This window comes from Scyliorhinus torazame, chromosome 3 (assembly GCF_047496885.1).
Source record: "Scyliorhinus torazame isolate Kashiwa2021f chromosome 3, sScyTor2.1, whole genome shotgun sequence".
NCBI classification, from domain to species: domain Eukaryota; kingdom Metazoa; phylum Chordata; class Chondrichthyes; order Carcharhiniformes; family Scyliorhinidae; genus Scyliorhinus; species Scyliorhinus torazame.
This window is the reverse complement of record NC_092709.1, coordinates 90,046,645-90,066,526: the sequence shown is the minus strand read 5'-3', so window position 1 is coordinate 90,066,526 and position 19,882 is coordinate 90,046,645. Positions and strand designations below refer to the sequence as shown.

The window sequence follows — 19,882 nt, the reverse complement described above, 5'->3', positions numbered from 1 at the left end:
ATTAACAATCTCAAAACGCAATTAAATGGATAACTTTACGAATGCTACTGTGAAACATGTTCTGTAACTTTGTTTTATTATTTTGCCCTTTATTACCAGAGCCAGATAGCCTTGAAGATCTTTAACCCATGAGCCAGAGTCTGCACTGGAACAGTGGTGAGTAATACGAGAAAAAATAGAGTTTTGGACTTTAGAAATTTCAGTTATTGAGAAAGAAGTGGCAGATGAACAAAACTCTGAACCTTTTTGAGCGTGTTGTGAGAATCCTCTAGCCATAGTGCACAATTACATGGTGAGGCAATCTCATGATAAAATAGCGACCATTGCGTGTCACGCCAAAGACATACTTAACATTGATTACACCTATCACGGCATCACCAAAAGAATAACAACTGCAGGTACTGACAATGATTTTTTAATGAAATGTAAGCCCTATATATGTAATTAAAATATACCAGACACAGCAATATGTAATAGTAATATAATGTACTATTTTTATAATACTTGCAATATACTTTTCGCTGAAAGAAATATAATCCTGTGGATGCTGGAAATATGAAATAAAATCAGAAAATACAGGAAAAACTCAGCAGATCTGGCAGCATCTGTTGAGAAGGACAACAGAGTTAATGTTTTGAGTGCGCATGACTCTTCTTCAAAGTGTTTTAAATTTAAGATAGATAGATAAAGTTGTTTTGCGATAATCATCTTTGTATTATGAAGTCATAACTGTGGAATTATGATTTTTAGATTGTTACGTCATCACACAAGTGGGGAAAAATGTATTAATTTATAAAGTCACTAAATTCAGCCTCTCATAAGATTGATACTTTTCATCAGAGGGCTTGATTTCAAACCGCTGAAATATAGCAATGATTCAACCAGCATTTTGGAGTTGGCTAACAAAGGCCTGCTTTGGCCACTGTTGAGGATTTAATCTAAGGGTGTGATGATATTCTGTTCAGTAAATGCATTTTGTCATATTAACCAGAAGCATGAACACGGCAAGCCAACTGAACAACAGGCACCAAGTGTCCTATGGAGTCGAAGTTTGAGTAATGAAAAGAAAGACAACAGCACCAAACAGGCGCCAAGAGGTGCCTGTCAGTCCTTTTTCCAACTGACTGCACTCACTCAGTGCAGAGGAAAACATTTTTTTCCAACAAACGAACCACAGGCTTTCTCCCTCAGAAGGTCAGGCTTTCTGCATGATTTGTCTTCATGAAAGTAAACGGATGTGGAGTTCAAATGTTCCATCACTTCAGGGTTTACTTCATTAAAACAGGGCTCAAATTTGTGCACTGAAGCCTGGCAAACCGCCAAACAATTAGCACCGACCTGTCACATAAAGAAAATTTGGACTGAGGTGCATGGTCGTTTCACGGAATGTTTTAACATGCGCTGTGATGGCCCTCTGAATGACAATCCATAGAAACAAAGGTTTTGATATAAATGGGGAGCTGGGGAAGGTGTAGGGGAGCCTGGTAGGGTGTGATGAATCCGGCAAGCCTGAGTATGTGGCGACCCTGCCCACTTAAAGGTAGGGGGCGCAATTCTCCGAAATGGAGACAGGCGAGTGTTCGCGCCGTCGCGAACGCTGTCGCGTTTCACAGCGGCACAAAAGGGACGCGGGTGCTATCGATTCTGGCCTCCAGAGGGGGCCAGGACGGCGCTGGAGTGGATCATGCCATTCCAGCCTCCCTTCCCGGCGCCAAATGGGCACCGCTCCAACCAGCACATACGCAGTTGGGCCGCACCAACCCGCGCATGCACGGGGGACTTCTTCAGCGCGCCGGCCCCGACCCCGACCCAACATGGCGTGGGGGTTCAGGGGCCGGCCGTGCAACAAAGTAGGCCCCGGGGGGGGGGGGGGGGGGGGCGCCGATCGGTGGGCCCCGATCGCAGGCCTGACCCCATTGGAGGCCCCCCGGGGACGGAGCCCCCCCACAGGCCGCCCCCCGACCCTTCGCGCAGAGTTCCCGCCAGCAGGGACCAGGTGTGGACAGCGCCGCCGGCACTCTGCTTTTTCCGCGCAGCCGCTCGGCCCATCTGGGCCGGAGAATCGGTGGCCCCGTCGCGTACAGCGGCCTGCGACGCGTCAAACGTGCCGGCGCAAATGGCGGCGATTGTCCGCACCTCGGAGAATCGCGCTCCGGCGGCATGGCACGGTTGCGGCGATTCTCCGGCCCAGCGCGGGGCTCAGAGAATCGCGCCCAGGGTCTTATTTAAATGGAGGTATGCAGGATCGGACCTGACAACCAGCAGGTGGGGGTGGATATTTGTGGCAGGAGGCTGCAGCCATGGCAACAATTGTTTCCTTTTGAGATCCAGAGGAGCACTCCTGCACCAGAAGGAAACTAGAAATAAAACTTTAAAACATACCTTCTGGGTCTCTTCTGTCACAAGGTCCCAGTCCCAACAGGTTTTGGCAGATAATGGAGCCAAACTGATCCCCATTATGTCCCCAAACCCCTCCAAACTGTGTTGCCAGCCTCACACTGCCCTTCACATACCTCGAATTCTTCAGCTATAGCATCATCCACTCACAATTCTCCATTATCACCAACATTGGGCCCTCTCTTTGAAGACAAGGTGACCCACAGTACAAGGGAGCAGAGCAGAACCAGTGAAGGACGTGGATGGGCTATGTCCTTGAATCCTCTGGAGGAGATTGCTCTCTGCATCATGGGGTCAGCTATTTCGGAGTCTGGGGCATCTCATCGCTGAGAACATTAAGGATGCTGGTATGTTTCTGCCTTATGTGCTCTCTGGCATAATGTGCAAGCTGCTGATGGTGTAACCATGGACCTCCCACCTCACCCTCTTCCCTCACCTCAACTTTCCCCTTCTGATTTCCAACACCCAAGTATAGCAGCCTGCTCAACCACAGCTGCCCAAGAAAGAAGAGAATCAGCAACAGCATAGCATTGATGTACAGGCTCTATCACTTGATCTGCTATTCACAACCACCAGTTAAGACCTGCTCCATCTCTCTGTCCTGCTGCTGACTATAAAGACAATGCTATTGCTATCCTCATACTTGTTGCAGCCTCTATGTGGGCTAATCACCTAATCCTCTGTCATCTCTGAAGTGAATGCAGCAACACTGTTCGGCAAATCCAAGAACTCACAAACTACATCTCCAAAAACACTATGTCATTCCAGACACTTTACAATAGCATAAGTTCCTAAAAATTACCTTCCTTGCGATTTGGGTGCCTGGTCCTTTTGGAAATGGGCGGCATGGTGGCACTATTGTTAGCACTGCTGCCTCACAGCGCCAGGAACCCGGGTTCAATTCCAGGCTTGGGTGACTGTCTGTGTGGACTGTGCACGTTCTCCCAATGTCTGCGTGGGTTTCTTCCAAGTGCTCCGGTTTCTTCCCAGTCCAAAGATGTGCAGGTTAGGTGGATTGGCCATGCTAAATTGTCCAAAAAGGTTAGGTGCGGTTATTGGGATACGGTGGGGGTTTAGGTCTAGGTAGGGTGCTCTTTCAGAGGCACAGTGCAGAGCACATCTTGCAGCTCCACACTTGTTATTTGCTAAGTGATTGATGAAATTGTTGCCGGCATCTCTCTGGTCCAAATTTAGTAACCTGGCATGGATAAGCCTGTTGGGCTATGTGGCATCAGGATATCATTCATTCACAGCATTCCAGTGCTGCTAATGATGCCCCTGATGCACCCTTTTCCTGAAAAAATACCAGGCATGTTGCACAGGCAGCAGCAGGCAGTGTCTTGCATTTCAAGCAGTGCCATAGATTTTGTGCCTAGAGATACCATGCTAGTTATAACCATGCAGAAAACATATGTCGCAAGCACAAGGGTTCAGTTCAAGTTTATTCCAAGAACACCTCAATTTAGTGTTCTGGGATGTCTTCAGTAGCACATGTTCACTTTCAGAATTTTCAGAAAAAAGACAGTGGAAGGAAAGCAAATAGTTACAAATATGTTTCGATATATATGGCTCAAACTCAATCTGTGATTTTTAGATCTGACCACACAGGGCTAAGTTTAAGTGACTGAATACATTGTTTAGTTTTAATTTAACCTCCTGCATTTCAAACTGTTGGACTGTCACAAACTATTCTGTTTGTTATGGTTATCATTAGCAGATCACCCGGATACATCAGTTCTTCAAAAATTGTATGAGTTTCACTTATTTTAAACAGTTATTCAGACCAGTTCATTTTCTTCATCTTTTGCTTTTCCACCTGCATTTAGTCATAGAGATCGACAGCACAGTAAAAGCCCTTCAGCACATCGCATCTGTGCTAGTCAAAAACAACTACCTAAGTATCCTAATCCCATTTTCCAGCACTTGGCCCATAAGCCTTGTATGCTTTGGCATCGGAAGTGAACATCTAAATACTACTTAAATGTTATGAGGGTCGCTGCTTCCACCACCCTTTCAGACAGTGAGTTCCAGACACAACCATCTGGATTAAAAAGGTTTTCTTCACATCCCCTCTAAATATCCTGCCCCTTACCTTAAATCTATGCCCCCGGTCACTGATCCCTCCACCAAGGGGAAGGTTTCTACATCTCAAACATGCCCCCCTCAATCTCCTCTGCTCCAAGGAAAATAACAGCAGGCTCTCCAATCTCTCTTCATAACTAAAACCTTTATGCCTCTAGGACTTCAGATGTTTTGAGCCCTCGATATCTGCTGTAAACATCCTTTTTTCTTTTTCTTCAATGCTGTTTATCCCTCGATAGCCAGGGTTCACTGGATTTGTTATCCACTCTTTTACTCCATTAGAACATGTTGGTCCTGTATTCTCCCCATTTCCTTCTTGAATGTGTCCTACATCGCTTCTCGGCCTTTTGGCTAAGATCAAGTGTAGTAACTGCTTTGCCTTTTGGCTCAGATCTGGTATGTCTCTCTTGTGGGGACCATGAATTGGATTCAATTTGAATTTGAATTGGTTTTTGGAGCGGGCGGGGAGCTGGATTGGGGGTTCGCCCCTGACCACACTCTGAGCCCTGGCTTTGTAACTCTGAAAAAGTCATTTTTTAAAGATTGAATGCATCAGAACAATCTTGAATCTAACGGAGCTAAGATCAATGTGTGCAGAGTGCTCCCCCACTGGTACTTCAACCACTTGCCTAGCTTCTTAAGTCTAGAACTGCCCCTTCTCTTGTAGGATCTTCCATCTACTGGCTAAAAAAAGTTCTCCTGGGCGCATTTTAAGAATTCCACTCCCACTTATCCTTTCACTTATTGACTACCCCAGTTAATGTTGGGGAAGTTGAAATCCCCCACTATCACTACTCTATTGCTTTTCGACTCTGTCATTTGCCTACATATTTGCTCTTCTATTTCTCTCGGACTGTAAGAGGCCCACAGAACACTCCCAGCAATGTGATTGTTCCTTTTTGGTTTTTAGGTTTTACCCATAAGACTTAATTTGAAGAACCACCTAAGATCCCGTCCCTCCTTACTGCTGTAATTGATTCCCTGGTCAAAATTACGACACCCCTCTTCTTTTACTTCCTAGTGGGTGCCTGGAACTCGCTGCCGGAGGAGCTGGTGGAAGCAGGGACGATAGTGACATTTAAGGGGCATCTTGATAAATACATGAATAGGATGGGAATAGAGGGATACGGACCGAGGAAGTGTAGAAGAGTTCAGTTTAGACGGGCAGCATGGGCGGCACAGGTTTGGAGGGCCGAAGGGCCTGTTCCTGTGCCGTACATTTCTTTGTTATTTGTTCCCTGTCTCTCCTACGAACCCTATGTCCTGGAATGTTGCGCTGCCAATCCTGCCCCTCTCTCAACTATGTCTCAGTGACAGCAATGACATCATACCTCGATGTTTTAATTTGTGCCAAATAAATGCTATCCAATCTTGCCAAAATTCCTTGTGAATTAACTGGCCTATAACTTCTATGCCTTCCTGGCTCACTTGCTGTCTTCTCTAATTTGGCTGCACATCTCCCCCTGCTGAACCTTTGCTCAGGATCCCAGCCCCCTGCCAAGTTAGTTTAAATGCTCCCCAACAGCACTGATCCCATTTTGGTTCACTTGCCTCCTTTACACTAACTTTACTACCCTTACTCTACTTTGTCAACTTATATTACTTTTTCATAACAATCCTGACTTCTATTATTTGTGTTGTTTCTCAGTTAATCCCTCCTTCCAAAAAAAACACTTTTTAAAAGTATGACTGCTTCTCTGTGATGCTGGCTGCAAGAACACTGTCCCAAGACAACTTCACTGTGACGCTGACTGCAAGAACACCACTCCCAGACCACATCTCAGTGACGCTGACTGGGAGGTCACCATTCCCAGATATTTCTCCATGAAGAACTATGCTAGCCATGATTCATGATGGGGGTGTTAAACAATGTTCAGAGTCTCATTCTGGAATGTTAGTTGTTTTTTTCCAAAATGCCTTAAACACACATTACTGCACCAAAGGTACAGGAGGACAGGGACAGCAGTCACACACTTATTACACTATAAGCTAATTAGCAAACCTTCAGGCCTACAAGAACTAAGTGGCATAATCTTCTAATCAGTGATATTGATCCAGCTTTGGTATGTGACTGTTTTCCCCATTATTAAGAGGAGAAAAATCAATATTTTGTGCTTTCCATTGTAATGAAGTAACACACTCCTTTCAGGAGTTCATGGAATTACAGTATTGTGCAGAAGAGGGTCGTTTGGTCCATCATTACTGTACTGGCTCTCCAAATGAGCATCATGATTTAGTGCCATTCCTCTGCATTTTACCCGAATCCCTGCACATTGTTTCTATACAAATAATCACCTAATGTCGTCTTGAATGCCTCAGTTGATCCTGTCTCCACCACACTTCCAGGCAGTGCATTCCAGGCCTGAACCACTGGTCTGTGAAAAATGTTCTCATATCACATTTGCGTCTTTTGCAATTTACCTTGAATCTGTGCCGTCTCGTTCTTGATCCTTTTAAAAATGGGAACAGTCTCCTCGTGATTTTGAATATTTCTGTCAAATCTCCTCTGAGCCTTCGCTCCAAGTAGAACAGTCCCAACCTCTCCAATCTATCCTCATAACTGAAATTTCTCATCTCTGGAACCATTCTTATAAACCACTTCTTTTTTTTTTAAATTTAGAGTACCCAATTATTTTTTCCAATTAAGGGGCAATTTAGCGTGGCCAATCCACCTACTCTGCACATTTGTGGGTTGTGGGGGCGAAACCCACACAGACACGGGGAGAATGTGCAAACTCCACACGGACAGTGACCCAGAGCCGGGATCGAACCTGGGACCTCAGCGCCGTGAGGCAGCTGTGCTAACCACTAGGCCACCGTGCTGCCCTTTTATAAACCACTTCTACACTCTCTCCAATACATCCACATCCAGGGACAGCGTGGTAGCACAGTGGTTAGCACAGTTGCTTCACAGCTCCAGGGTCCCAGGTTCGATTCCCAGCTTGGGTCACTGTCTGTGCGGAGTCTGCACGTTCTCCCCATGTCTCCGTGGGTTTCCTCCGGGTGCTCTGGTTTCCTCCCACAGTCCAAACATGTGCAGGTTAGGTGGATTGGCCACGATAAATTGCCCTTAGTGTCCAAAAAGGTTAGGTGGGGTTGCTGGGTTAAGATGATAGGGTGGAGGCGTGGTCTTAAGTAGGGTGCTCTTTCCATGGGCGGGTGCAGACTCGATGCGCCAAATGGCCTCCTTCTGCACTGTAAATTCTATGATCCTTCCTAGAGTGTGGCACCCAGAACTGTACACAATATTCCAGCTAATTCTATGGGCTAAAATGGGCCGAATGGCCTCCTTCTGCACTGTAAATTCTATTCTATGATCTATGTTAAGTTTAGAAAATATCTGTCCCTCTTCTGGTATAATGCTGCAGATTTTCTAATAGTTGTGCCACAGGATGCGATGAAAGGTTCCAGGGCCTCTAGGAAGATAGCAGTTCACAATGCTGTGCATCACTCATTCCTGCTCCAAGTACAGCACAGGTATATCCACTTTGGGAGATTCAGATAAACAGATATAAATTGCTTCACAATGGGTGACACATAGGTTGGTAGTTCAGGCTCAGTAGAAATTGTGGAATTTTAATAATTGTGGCAAGCCACCAACAACTGAGAGAGCACCTCGGGGTAGTTCAAGATTAAAAGCTGGAACATATAAAGCATGTACCACCATCAGTTTCAAAACAGTCATCTTAGGAAGTTGTTGCATCAGGTTTTGTAAGTTGAAAGAAATGGGACAATCGAAAAATTTCAATAAAATATATTTTTTTTAAAAAGAAAGAAAGAAATGGGACCTATCATTGTTCAATTAGTGCAATTCCCATTGGCTTGACATGTTGAAGTAAAGAAAAATATTTAAGTCAAAATACTTGTCCCAAAACTACAAAAGTACCAAATACAAATCAGACAAAATAATCTGAATAGAAATGTCACTTAAATTGCTGATTCAATTGCTATTAATTCAAAATCACTGGTTTTCCTTTAAGTGCTGACTTCCTGTCAGTGCAGCACTTGTTTTCAAACTGTATTATACATTCCTTGCAAGAATCAGAGAATTTGACGCAAAATTACAATTCAATACAACTCAGCACTTCTTTTTTAAAATAAATTTAGAATTCCCAATTCATTTTTTTCCAATTGAGGGGCAATTTAGCGTGGCCAATCCACCTACGCTGCACATCTTTGGGTTGTGGGGCGAAACCCTCGCAAACACGGGGAGAATGTGCACACTCCACACGGTCACTGACCCAGAGCCGGGATAGAACCTAGGACCTCAGCTCCGTGAGGCAGCAGTGCTAACCACTGCACCACCGTGCTGCCCGTACAACTCAGCACTTTGTCCTCCCACGTTTACATTCCCCACTCTGCTTGAAAGTGTATGGGTAGTGCATTAGGGACACAGACTCCGTAACTGAGTTTTCCACCAAAATTCCAGGCATTAGCAGCAATCGGACAAATCCTCAAACTCCCAATGTTATTGTATAAGCATTGTCAGTGATATTTTAGCATTTTATCAGTTACTTGATTTTCTCTGCTCTAATATCCATTCTCCTGCTTCACAAATGTTAGGGTAATCCTCTGTGACTAACACTCACTCTTCAGTTGAGTTGAAGTTGAAGAATTTTCACATAAATTATGAATAAGATTCATTATTACACGGATGAAAATTGGCACAGTGGTATAATTTGCTGGTGACCATCAAATCTATTTACAATCCCACTAGTTCAACAGCTGAAACTGGGAACTGCCCCTGTGGGGAATCACAAGCGAGAACTAATTTGCTATTAGTTCTTCTTACAGTGAGTTGGGTCTCCAACATGCAGCACCACTGCATTGCCAAGGAGCCATGGCCTTATACTCCATGAAGATTCTTTTAATTTATTTTCTTAATTTACAGTATCCAATTCTTTTTTTCTCCAATTAAGAGACAATTTAGCTTGGCCAATCCACCTACCCTGCACATATGAGTTGTTATTCTTTCACTATGCCTTCACTCTTTTGGTTTCTATACACCTTATTTATTTATTTTATTTTATTGCAATTAAGAGGCAATTTAACGTGGCCAATCCACCTAGCCTGCACATTTTTGGGTTGTGGGGGTGAGACCCATGCGGACACGGGGAGAATGTGCAAACTCCACACACACAGCGACCCGGGGCCAGGATCGAACCTGGGTTCTCGGCGCTGTGAGGCAGCAGTGCTAACCACTGTGCCACCGTGCCGGCCTTAATTTCTCGAAGATTATGCCAGCCTGTTGGCATAGTTCCAATGGGAAACTGGTGTAACCGTGCCCCCACCCGGGAAATTGGTGTAACCGTGCCCCCACCCAGGAAAATGGCAGAGAACTAGTTACACGAGATCTTCCTCATTTACTGGGTTACACATTCACATCTGTCCATGATTACAAGGCAAATGACAGGCAAGGGATCCTGCTCCACAAAAAGATTCTGCTATTACAACCACTTAGATGAGGTTTCCCAGACTCCACAAGAATGCATTCAGATTACAGGTGGAGTGCAGACCTGGAACTCTGAAAAGTGAAAAACTATTTTCTGAAAGGATTTCCTGAGTCAGCCCTACATAGTGGGACAGTGCTAGTGCTGGGGAGGGTATTGGGAAATCTCTAGCAAGGATTGAGTTAACAGCAAAATTTCCATTCGTATGAAATGGACAGGTGCACTTTTGCTTCCTTTTCACATACTCATGGATGCTCTTTCATTGACCTGGCAAATTGTAGTAGGTTTACAGCTAGAGAGCATGATGAGATGCAATCTCGATGTAACCAGCATCAGAATGCACCCTGAACAAATTCAGGACTCATCTGTCGACTGTGTTGCTAAAGTGATAATGCATGTTTTCACATACCTGACCTAGTAGAACAGCAAGTGTAATTGGACAACAGGAGCAATGGCTCACAATGAATTGTGGTGTTTGGTGGGAGCACAAAATCTACATTGAGGTACCAACAGAAAATAGATTTTCCAGAGCTTATTGTGTAACAAGATAATTCTAGATTCAAAGTTCGATATTAGGGTTAGGTTATGCAGAGTTAAATATCAATGCTCTATGTGTGAACTTTCTTAAGGAAACTGAGGCAGTGTTTGAACCTCACCAGCGTATTCTCTCTGGGGTTTTTCCATTGGTACAGAATATTGAGCCACAGCTGTATTACCTTGTGTTACAGGCACAAATAAGCATGCCTGGAACAAGTGTCGGTAACTTTTACTGTGCTGCTCCAGTCATAATCTTGTAGTGCAGCAATGTCCAACCTTCCGGACTGGTAGGATAGGTTTGCATGTCAGAGCTATAATGTGGGTGAAGGGACATTAAACTGCTCCTGAATCAGAGAGAATAATGGTTAAACATTTAATAATAATAATAATAATCTTTATTGTCACAAGTAGGCTTATATTAACACTGCAATCAAGTTACTATGAAAAGCCCCTAGTCGCCTGTTCGAGTATACAGAGGGAGAATTCAGAATGTCCAAATGACCTAACCTGCACGTCTTTTGGGACTTGTGGGAGGAAACCGGAGCAGCCAGAGGAAACCCACGCAGACACAAAGAGAATGTGCAGACTCCGCACAGACAATGACCAGGAATCGAACATGGAACCCTGGCGCTGTGCATCAACAGTGCCAACCATTGTGCTACCGTGCCACCCCCTTCCAGTGCACTATCCATTTTCTATTTATTAGAATTGATAGTTCACACCATTTCCACTACTTCACTTTTATCCCCCTCTTTTCTGCAATTCTTTTTCCCCTTCATCTCTTCTGCATACCTCTCTCCTCTCCTGTGTGGCTCCTTGTTTATTCCCTCCCTCATTCCATCTCCATTTCTCTTCCTCTCTATTCCTTTACTGCCCTTTATTTTTTCTTTTACCCCATTCTGCTTTTGCCTCTCTCTGCTCCTTCCGTGTGGCCCCTACCTGCTGCCTCCCTTGGTCCACCCTTCAATTCAGGTAGATTGCAAGTAATACCAATGGTACGCACTATGGTCAGGGGTGGAGAGAAATGATTCTGAGGGAGATTCAGATTATCTCCTGTTAGCTAGCTTACTGCAGTCTGCCGTGGGTTAAGGATGCTGGCACACTGAGGTTCAACAGCCTGTGGGAACCTTTACACGAGCTGAGTTAGATTGCTGAAAGGTAGGCTGGCTATGGTCCAGTTGGAGCATTCCCTTCCAATGTGGCACAAAGCCACATGAAGTAAAGTGAGAAGCATGAATGAAAGCAATCACCTCTGGAAACATCTGTTGGCTGTAATAGTCAATCTGGCAGTTATAAACAAGCAGACAGAACTGTTAGCGGTTTCAGATGGAGAGCTATTTTGGAGTATGGAGCTTTTTTTTAATACAAAGAATCAGGAGTTGCTTTTCAGGCTATTGGAAACTAGGCCTGATCACCCTGTTGTAGAGAATAGATGGCTCAATTTTGGTCTGATAGCATGGTGGAAGTGCTTCAGGTGCATAAAGTTGTATGAAGGTTAAGGCCAACACACAGAGCTCTGTACACCCCAATGCACACAGCTGGAACCGAATGCACCAAGAGACTGCATACTATCAATGTTCATAAAAGCCCCAGAATATTGGGAGTTCACTGCGCAATATGGCTGAAATGTCTGAGCAGTCACAAAACACCGTTGTCAATGGACACCAGGTAGCCATCGCCTTGAAGTACAGTCAGCGCTACATAGCACCCACTGTTGTCCTGACCTTTAAAGGGTCAATTCTTCAACAGAAAATTGGGAGTTTCAGCATGTTCAAAAATAGCAGCAGTGCACTTGTTGCTCATGGCATTTGGCATTTGTGTGCGGGGGGGAAAGAACTCCAGGATCCAAAAGGAGATCCCACAGAGGAGCAGAAATGTGGGAGGCCTGACCCTCCCGAACCTACAGTTCTACCCCTGGGCGGCCACTGTAGAAAGAGTGTAGGAATGGGCCAAAGATTCAGGAGCAAAGTGGGTGAGGATGGAGGAGAGTTCCTGCGCAGGGAAATGTCTGCGAGTCCTGGCCAAAGCCCCACTCCTATCAACCCTCCTCTCCCAGCCCAACACTCAAATAGCCCCCCTCTCCCGGCCAGATACTCAAAACGCTCCGAATGTGATACCAAATGAGGCACCACTTCGGTCCAACCGAAATGTCCATCATGGCCCCATCTGCAACAACCACAGGTTCACTCCCACAATAATGGACGTCTTCTTTAAAAGGTGGCGACAGGACGAGGGGACTTTGACAGTTAGGGACATGTATACGGACAATAGAATAACACCCCTGGGGGAACTCACAGACAGGTTCCAGCTCCTGAGAGGAAATGACATGAGATATATTCAGGTCAAAAACTTCCTCTGCAAAGAAACAATGACGTACCACTCAGATACCAGGACACTCACTAGTAGAAAGACTGGTGCACGCAGGCGACCCGGGGCGAGGACTGCGCAGACATGTATAGGAGGGAGACTATTGGAGGAGGAATGCTCACCCCTGGACGAGACAAGGAAAATAGGGAGGAGGAACTAGTTAAAGAGATAGGGCGAGGACTTTGGATTGAAGCAATGAGCAGGTCAAACTTCACTCCCATGTGCGCAGGGCTGAGCCTAATGCAACTGAAGGTGGTGCACAGAGCACATTTAACCAGAACTCGAACGAGCAGGTTCTCCCCGGAGTTGGAGGACATACGCAAACAATGCCAAGATGGCCCGACCGACCACACCCAGATATTCTGGTCCTGCTCCAGACTTGATGGATCCTGGACATCCTTCTTTGAGGCCATGTGCAGGTTTGTGGAGGTGAGGGTGGAGCCATACCAAAAAGTGGCGGTCATCACGGTGTCAGATCAGCCAGAGTTCTTCAGGGGGGGCGGACACATGCTCTAGCCTTTGCCTCCCTGATCACCTGCCGAAGAAACCTACTTGGCTGGCGATTGGCAGCGCTGCAGACTGGCTGTCTGACCTAGCGGAATTTCTCAGCCTGGAGAAAATAGAATTCGCCATCCATGAATCAGATGAAGACTTCCCCAGGATGTGGAAGTTGTTCACCAACTTGTTCCAAGACCTGTTTGAAGCCAGCACTTTACATAAATGTCTGTAAATATGTGTCTTGGTCACGTTGAAGAATATCAAGTATGTAAGATAAGTACCGGGAAGGGGGGTGGGGTGGGGGGGGGGGGGGGGGGGGGGGGGGTGCACAGCCACAGTTGTTGTTGCGATGTTCTTCCATTGTGAATATATATGTTGGTTTAGATATAAAGATAGTTTCAAAAAATATATTTTCAAAGTCTATATACTTATAATCTCTGATTAGCCAGACACTGCTGAAACACACGTTCAATGAGGTATAAAAGCCTCCTTAGATATAGGGTGGTGTCAGAAGGTCGCAGCACTGCAGATGTTGCTCCTTTGTTCAAGAAAGTGGGTAAAGATAAACCCGGCAACTAGATCATGAAATTGCAGGCACAAATCATGGGCGAAATTCTCGGACCCCCCGCTGGGTCAGAGAATCGCCGGGGGCTGGCGTGAATCCCGCCCCCGCCGGTTGCCGAAGTCTCCGGCTCCCGCGATTCGGCGGGGGCGGGAATTGCGCCGCACCGTTTGGCGGGTCCCCCACGCGATTCTCCGGCCCGGATGGGCCGAAGTCCCGCCGCTAAAATGCCTGTCCCGCCGGCGTAAATTAAACCACCTGCCTTACCAGCGGGACAAGGCGGCGCGGGCGGGCTCCGGGGTCCTGGAGCGGGGCGATCTGGCTCCGGGGGGTGCCCCCACGGTGGCCTGGCCCGTGATCGGGGCCCACCGATCCGCGGGCGGGCCTGTGCCGTGGGGGCACTCTTTCCCTTCCGCCTCCACCACGGTCTCCACCATGGCGGAGGCGGAAGAGACTCCCTCCACTGCGCATGCGGGGAAGCTGTCAGCGGCCGCTGACGCTCCCGCGCATGCGCCGCCCGGAGATGTCATTTCTGGCGGGGCACCAAAGGCCTTTTCCGCCAGCTGGCGGGGCGGAAATTCGTCCGCCGCCGACCTAGCCCCTCAAGGTTGGGGCTCGGCCCCCAAAGATGCGGAGCATTCCGCACCTTTGAGGCGGCGCGATGCCCGTCTGATTTGCGCTGTTTTGGGCGCCAGTCGGCGGACATCGCGCCGTTTCCGGAGAATTTCGCCCCATGTGCTGAGCTGTGCCCAACTGAGCTGTGGAATGAGTGGGCCTCGGAATACATTTATTGGGAGTTCACTGATGACTACCGTTAACTATGCAATGTACTGTGATGAGTGTCTGATTACTGCGTGTCATTAAGTAGCATTATTGATATCACTATGGAAGATAAAAACACTGAATTTGACTCAATCACGAGTGAGAATAGTCAAAATGCATATGGCCTGTCTTACACTAAAGCAGATTTATTATGACACTCACTACACCCTCTAATTGAACAATCGGATGCTCTGGTTTCCTCCCACAAGTCCCGAAAGACGTGCTGTTAGGTAATTTGGACATTCTGAATTCTCCCTCAGTGTACCCGAACAGGCGGCTGAATGTGATGACTCGATGCTTTTCACAGTAACTTCATTGCAATGTTAATGTAAGTCTACTTGTGACAATAAAGATTATTATTATTTTCCTATTAAAAAATGGCAGGACATTTTCCTCCAAATTTCTCTTCATGGCACTGATTTATAGAGTTCTATGGTTTCCAGCAGTACTCCAGTTGCTTGTCCAAGTGGTCATTCCTATAATGTGAACTGTGATATCAATAACTCTTTCAGGTCAGTCCGTTTTTCCTCTGGAAGGGAACGGACCAATTTGTCCCAATTTTTAAGAACATCTTCGTTTTCCAATTTAATTTGAGGTATGTCAAACTCACAGTCATCTGGATTTGGTTCGTCACTTTGAGTTAGAATCATTAAAACCGCCTCCTTTTTCTCTCCTTCCCTTTCAAAGTACCTTTTAAGCATATTCACACGACACACTCGGTGAGTCTTCCTTCTATCTGGTGTTTTTACCACATAATCCACCTCACTTAATTTCCTTTCAATCTGATAAGGTACACAAAACCTAGCTTTTAAAGGTTCACCAACCACTGGTAACAACACTAAAACTTTATCTCCACTGGCAAAACTACGAACTTTGGATTTCTTGTCCACTACCCGCTCCATCACATTTTGTGCAACTTTCTAATGTTGTCTAGCTAATTCACCTGTTCTATTTAATCGTTCCCTAAAATTTGACACGTAATGCAATAATGTAATTTCCGATTTCTCACCCACCAATTTTTCCTTAATCAATTTAAGTGGTCCTCTTACCTCATGACCAAAAATTAGTTCAAATGGACTAAATTTGGTTGACTCATTAGGTGCATCCCTAATTGCAAACAGTACGAATGGAATTCCCTTATCCCAATCCTCTGGATAATCTTGACAATAAGCCCTCAACATTGTCTTTAATGTCTGATGCCACCTTTCTAACACTCCCTGCGATTCTGGATGGTACGCAGTTGATTTAAATTGTTTTATTCCTAAGCTATCCATAACTTCTTTGAATAACCTTGAGGTAAAATTTGATCCTTGATCTGATTGTATTTCTATGGGTAGTCCATATCTAGTAAAGAATTTAAGGAACTCCTCCACAATCCTTTTAGCTGTAATATTACGTACTGAAATGGCCTCTGGAAACCTAGTAGACACATCCATTATCGTCAAAAGATATTGATTCCCACTTGTTGTTTTAGGAAGCGGTCCTACACAATCAATTTGGACTCTTGTAAAAGGTTCCTCAAATGCTGGAATGAGTATTAAGGGTGTTGGTTTTATCACTGCTTGAGGTTTCCCTATCAGTTGACAAGTGAGACATGATTGACAAATTTTAACTACATCTTTATGTAGTCCAGGCCAATAAAAATGTTTCTGGATTTTAGTTTGAGTTTTCCTTATCCCCAAATGACCTCCCACTGGTACCTCATGTGCGACTCGCAACACCTCCTTTCTATACCCTAACGGCAATACTACTTGATGAACTTCTGCCCACTTTTCATCCGCCTGCATATGTAAAGGTCTCCATTTTCTCATCAAGACATCACTTTTACGGTAATAACACTCTGGTATACACTCAGATTCCTCTTCCATATATGCTTTCTGACACATCCGTTTTATTTTTATATCTTTCTGTTGTAACTCCGCCAATTTCCCTGAAGTAAAAATATCCGCCTCATCCTCCACTTGTTCTTGTTCTTTTTCAACCATCTGATCAAAAATCGTTTCTGATAATTGCACTTCAACTTCACTCTTTGATTTCTCCTCTTGTCTTAACCTGTGACTTTGCGACCTTGTTACTACACAATCTGGAAAAATCCCAGGATATTCATCCTTCAACACTTCAGTTGTCTGATTTTGCGCTGGCTTATCAACCACAGTCGGCATCACTCCCACCTGCCATCCAGCTTTATCATTACCCAAGATAAACTGTAATACTGGACAAGATAGTTTCTCTATTACTCCTACTACCACTTCACCACTCTTCACTGGACTTTCCAACCGTACCTTATACAATGGAACGCTACTCCTCTCATCCTGAATATTACCACCTTTTCTGGCAACATTCTTCCCAAACTACATATCTCCTCATCTCTTACCATTCAAGATTGACTAGCTCCCGTATCTCTTAAAATTGTGACTTCTTTACCTGCTCCTCCTGATACACATGAGTAAACTTTACCCACACAAGTAAATTCTTTAAAGACATCTGGCATCTTCTTATCAATCACCTCTTGAACAGTCTGTACAATTTTTTGCACCTTCTTTGCTTCTGTTATAACCTGCCTACTGACGATTGGCTGGGGACTAATGATTATCCCACAATCCTATGGGAGTATGAACTTCCCCAATGAGGGGGGCGGAGAAACTTCTACTATAAATAAGCTGGCCAGTCCAGGAACCAAGAGGAAGGAGAAGGTAGCAAGGGAAGTTACTGCTACTACTATGTATATATTGTTATAGTAAATAAACTTTATTATTTTGTATCCTTAAAACTCGTGCTGGATTCTTCGGGGCCCTTACAAAAGCTTCCCTTGGGCTTTCCTTTACCACTCTAACAAACCCCACTGTCTTATCCTGTTTTACCACATCAGCCTTCCCAGTGCTTTTCTTCAAATACCAACACTGTGACTTTACATGGTCTACTTTATTGCAGTGAAAACATTTGAAACTTTTCATTTCTTTTCTACCCTCCTGGATTTTTTTTTCATCTGAGGTACACTCTCCTTATTATCTCCCATCAGATCACCTTTACCTTTATCACTTGAGTATTTCTCATATCCCCAGTTTCTATCCCACAGGCTGAAACTGATGTCGGAAACCAAGCTTTGATTTATGAACTAATTCACAATCATCTGCCATTTCTGCTGCTAATCTTGCAGTTTTAACCCTCTGTTCTTCCACATGAGACGTGGTTGCAGGGGGATCAGGACTGGCATTTAAACATCCAGGGATTCACAACCTATCAAAAAGACAGAGAGGTGGGCAGAGGGGGCAGGGTTGCCTTGTTAATTAGGAATGAAATTAAATCAATAGCACTAAACGACATAGGGTCAGATGATGTGGAGTCTGTGTGGGTAGAGTTGAGGAACCACAAAGGCAAAAAAACATAATGGGAATTATGTACAGGCCTCCTAACAGTGGTCAGGACCAGGGGCACAAAATGCACCACAAAATAGAAAGTGCATGTCAGAAAGGCAAGGTCACAGTGATCATGGGGGACTTCAATATGCAGGTGGACTGGGTAAATAATGTTGCCAGTGGACCCAAAGAAAGGGAATTCATTGAATGTTTACAGGAGGGCTTTTTGGAACAGCTTGTGATGGAGCCCACGAGGGAACAGGCCATTCTGGACTTAGTGTTATGTAATGAGCCAGACTTGATAAAAGATCTTAAAGTAAGTGAACACTTAGGAGGCAGTGATCATAATATGGTTGAATGCAGTCTGTAATTTGAAAGAAAGAAGGTAGAATCAGATGTAAAGGTGTTACAGTTAAATAAAGGTAACTACAGGGGCATGAGGGAGGAACTGACGAAAATCGACTGGGAGCAGAGCCTAGTGGGAAAGACAGTAGAACAGCAATGGCAGGAGTTTCTGGGAGTAATTGAGGACACAGTACAGAGGTTCATCCCAAAGAAAAGAAAGGTTATCAGAGGGGGGATTAGGCAGCCATGGCTGACAAAGGAAGTTAGGGAATGCATCAAAGCAAAAGAGAAAGCCTATAATGTGGCAAAGAGTAGTGGGAAGTCAGAAGATTGGGAAGGCTACAAAAACAAACAGAGGATAACAAAGAGAAAAATAAGGAAAGAGAGGATCAAATATGAAGGTAGGCTAGCCAGTCACATTAGGAATGATAGTAAAAGTTTCTTTAAATACATTAAAAACAAACGGGAGGCAAAAGTAGACATTGGACCGCTCCAAAATGACGCTGGTAATCTAGTGATGGGAGACAAGGAAATAGCTGAGGAACTAAATAAGTACTTTGCGTCAGTCTTCACAGTAGAAGACATGAGTAATATCCCAACAATTCAGGAGAGTCAGGGGACAGAGTTGAATATGGTAGCCATCACAAAGGAGAAAGTGGTTGAGAAACTAAGAGGTCTAAAAATTGATAAATCTCCAGGCCCAGATGGGCTACATCCTAGAGTTCTAAAAAGGAGATAGCTGAAGAAATAGTGGAGGCGTTAGTTATGATCTTTCAAAAGTCACTGGAGTCAGGGAAAGTCCCAGAGGATTGGAAAATTGCTGTTGTTACCCCCCTGTTCAAGAAGGGAACAAGGAAAAAGATGGAAAATTATAGGCCAATTAGCCTAACCTCGGTTGTTGGCAAGATTCTAGAATCCATTGTTAAGGATGATATTTCTAAATTCTTGGAAGTGCAGGGTCGGATTAGGACAAGTCAGCATGGATTTAGTAAGGGGAGGTCATGCCTGACAAACCTGATAAGAGTTCTTTGAAGAGATAACAAATAGGTTAGACCAAGGAGAGCCAATGGATGTTATCTATCTTGACTTCCAAAAGACCTCTGATAAAGGTGCCTCACGGGAGACTGTTGAGTAAAATAAGGGCCCATGGTTTTCGAGGCAAGGTACTAACATGGATTGATGATTGGCTGTCAGGCAGAAGGCAGAGAGTTGGGATAAAAGGTTCTTTTTCTGAATGGCAACCGGTGACGAGTGGTGTCCCGCAGGGTCCAGTGTTGGGGCCACAGTTGTTCCCTTTATATATTAATGATCTCGATGACGGGACTGGGGCATTCTGTCTAAGTTTGCCGATGATACAAAGATAGGTGGAGGGGCAGGTAGTATTGAGGAGGTGGGTAGGCTGCAGAAAGATTTAGACAGTTTAGGAGAGTGGTCCAAGAAATGGCTGATGAAATTCAACGTGGGCA

General features: G+C 44.9%; 1 protein-coding gene and 1 non-coding gene across 6 annotated transcripts in view; one reads left to right on the top strand and one right to left on the bottom strand.

Moving 5' to 3' along the window:
* Window positions 1-19,882, bottom strand: part of sorcs2 (sortilin-related VPS10 domain containing receptor 2) — a 963,142-nt gene that overhangs the window by 527,553 nt on the left and 415,707 nt on the right. The gene's annotated exons all lie outside the window — the stretch shown is intronic.
* On the top strand, window positions 4,811-5,010 carry LOC140409675 (U2 spliceosomal RNA). Its single transcript, XR_011940472.1, has one exon. It is a non-coding gene; the product is annotated as a U2 spliceosomal RNA (small nuclear RNA).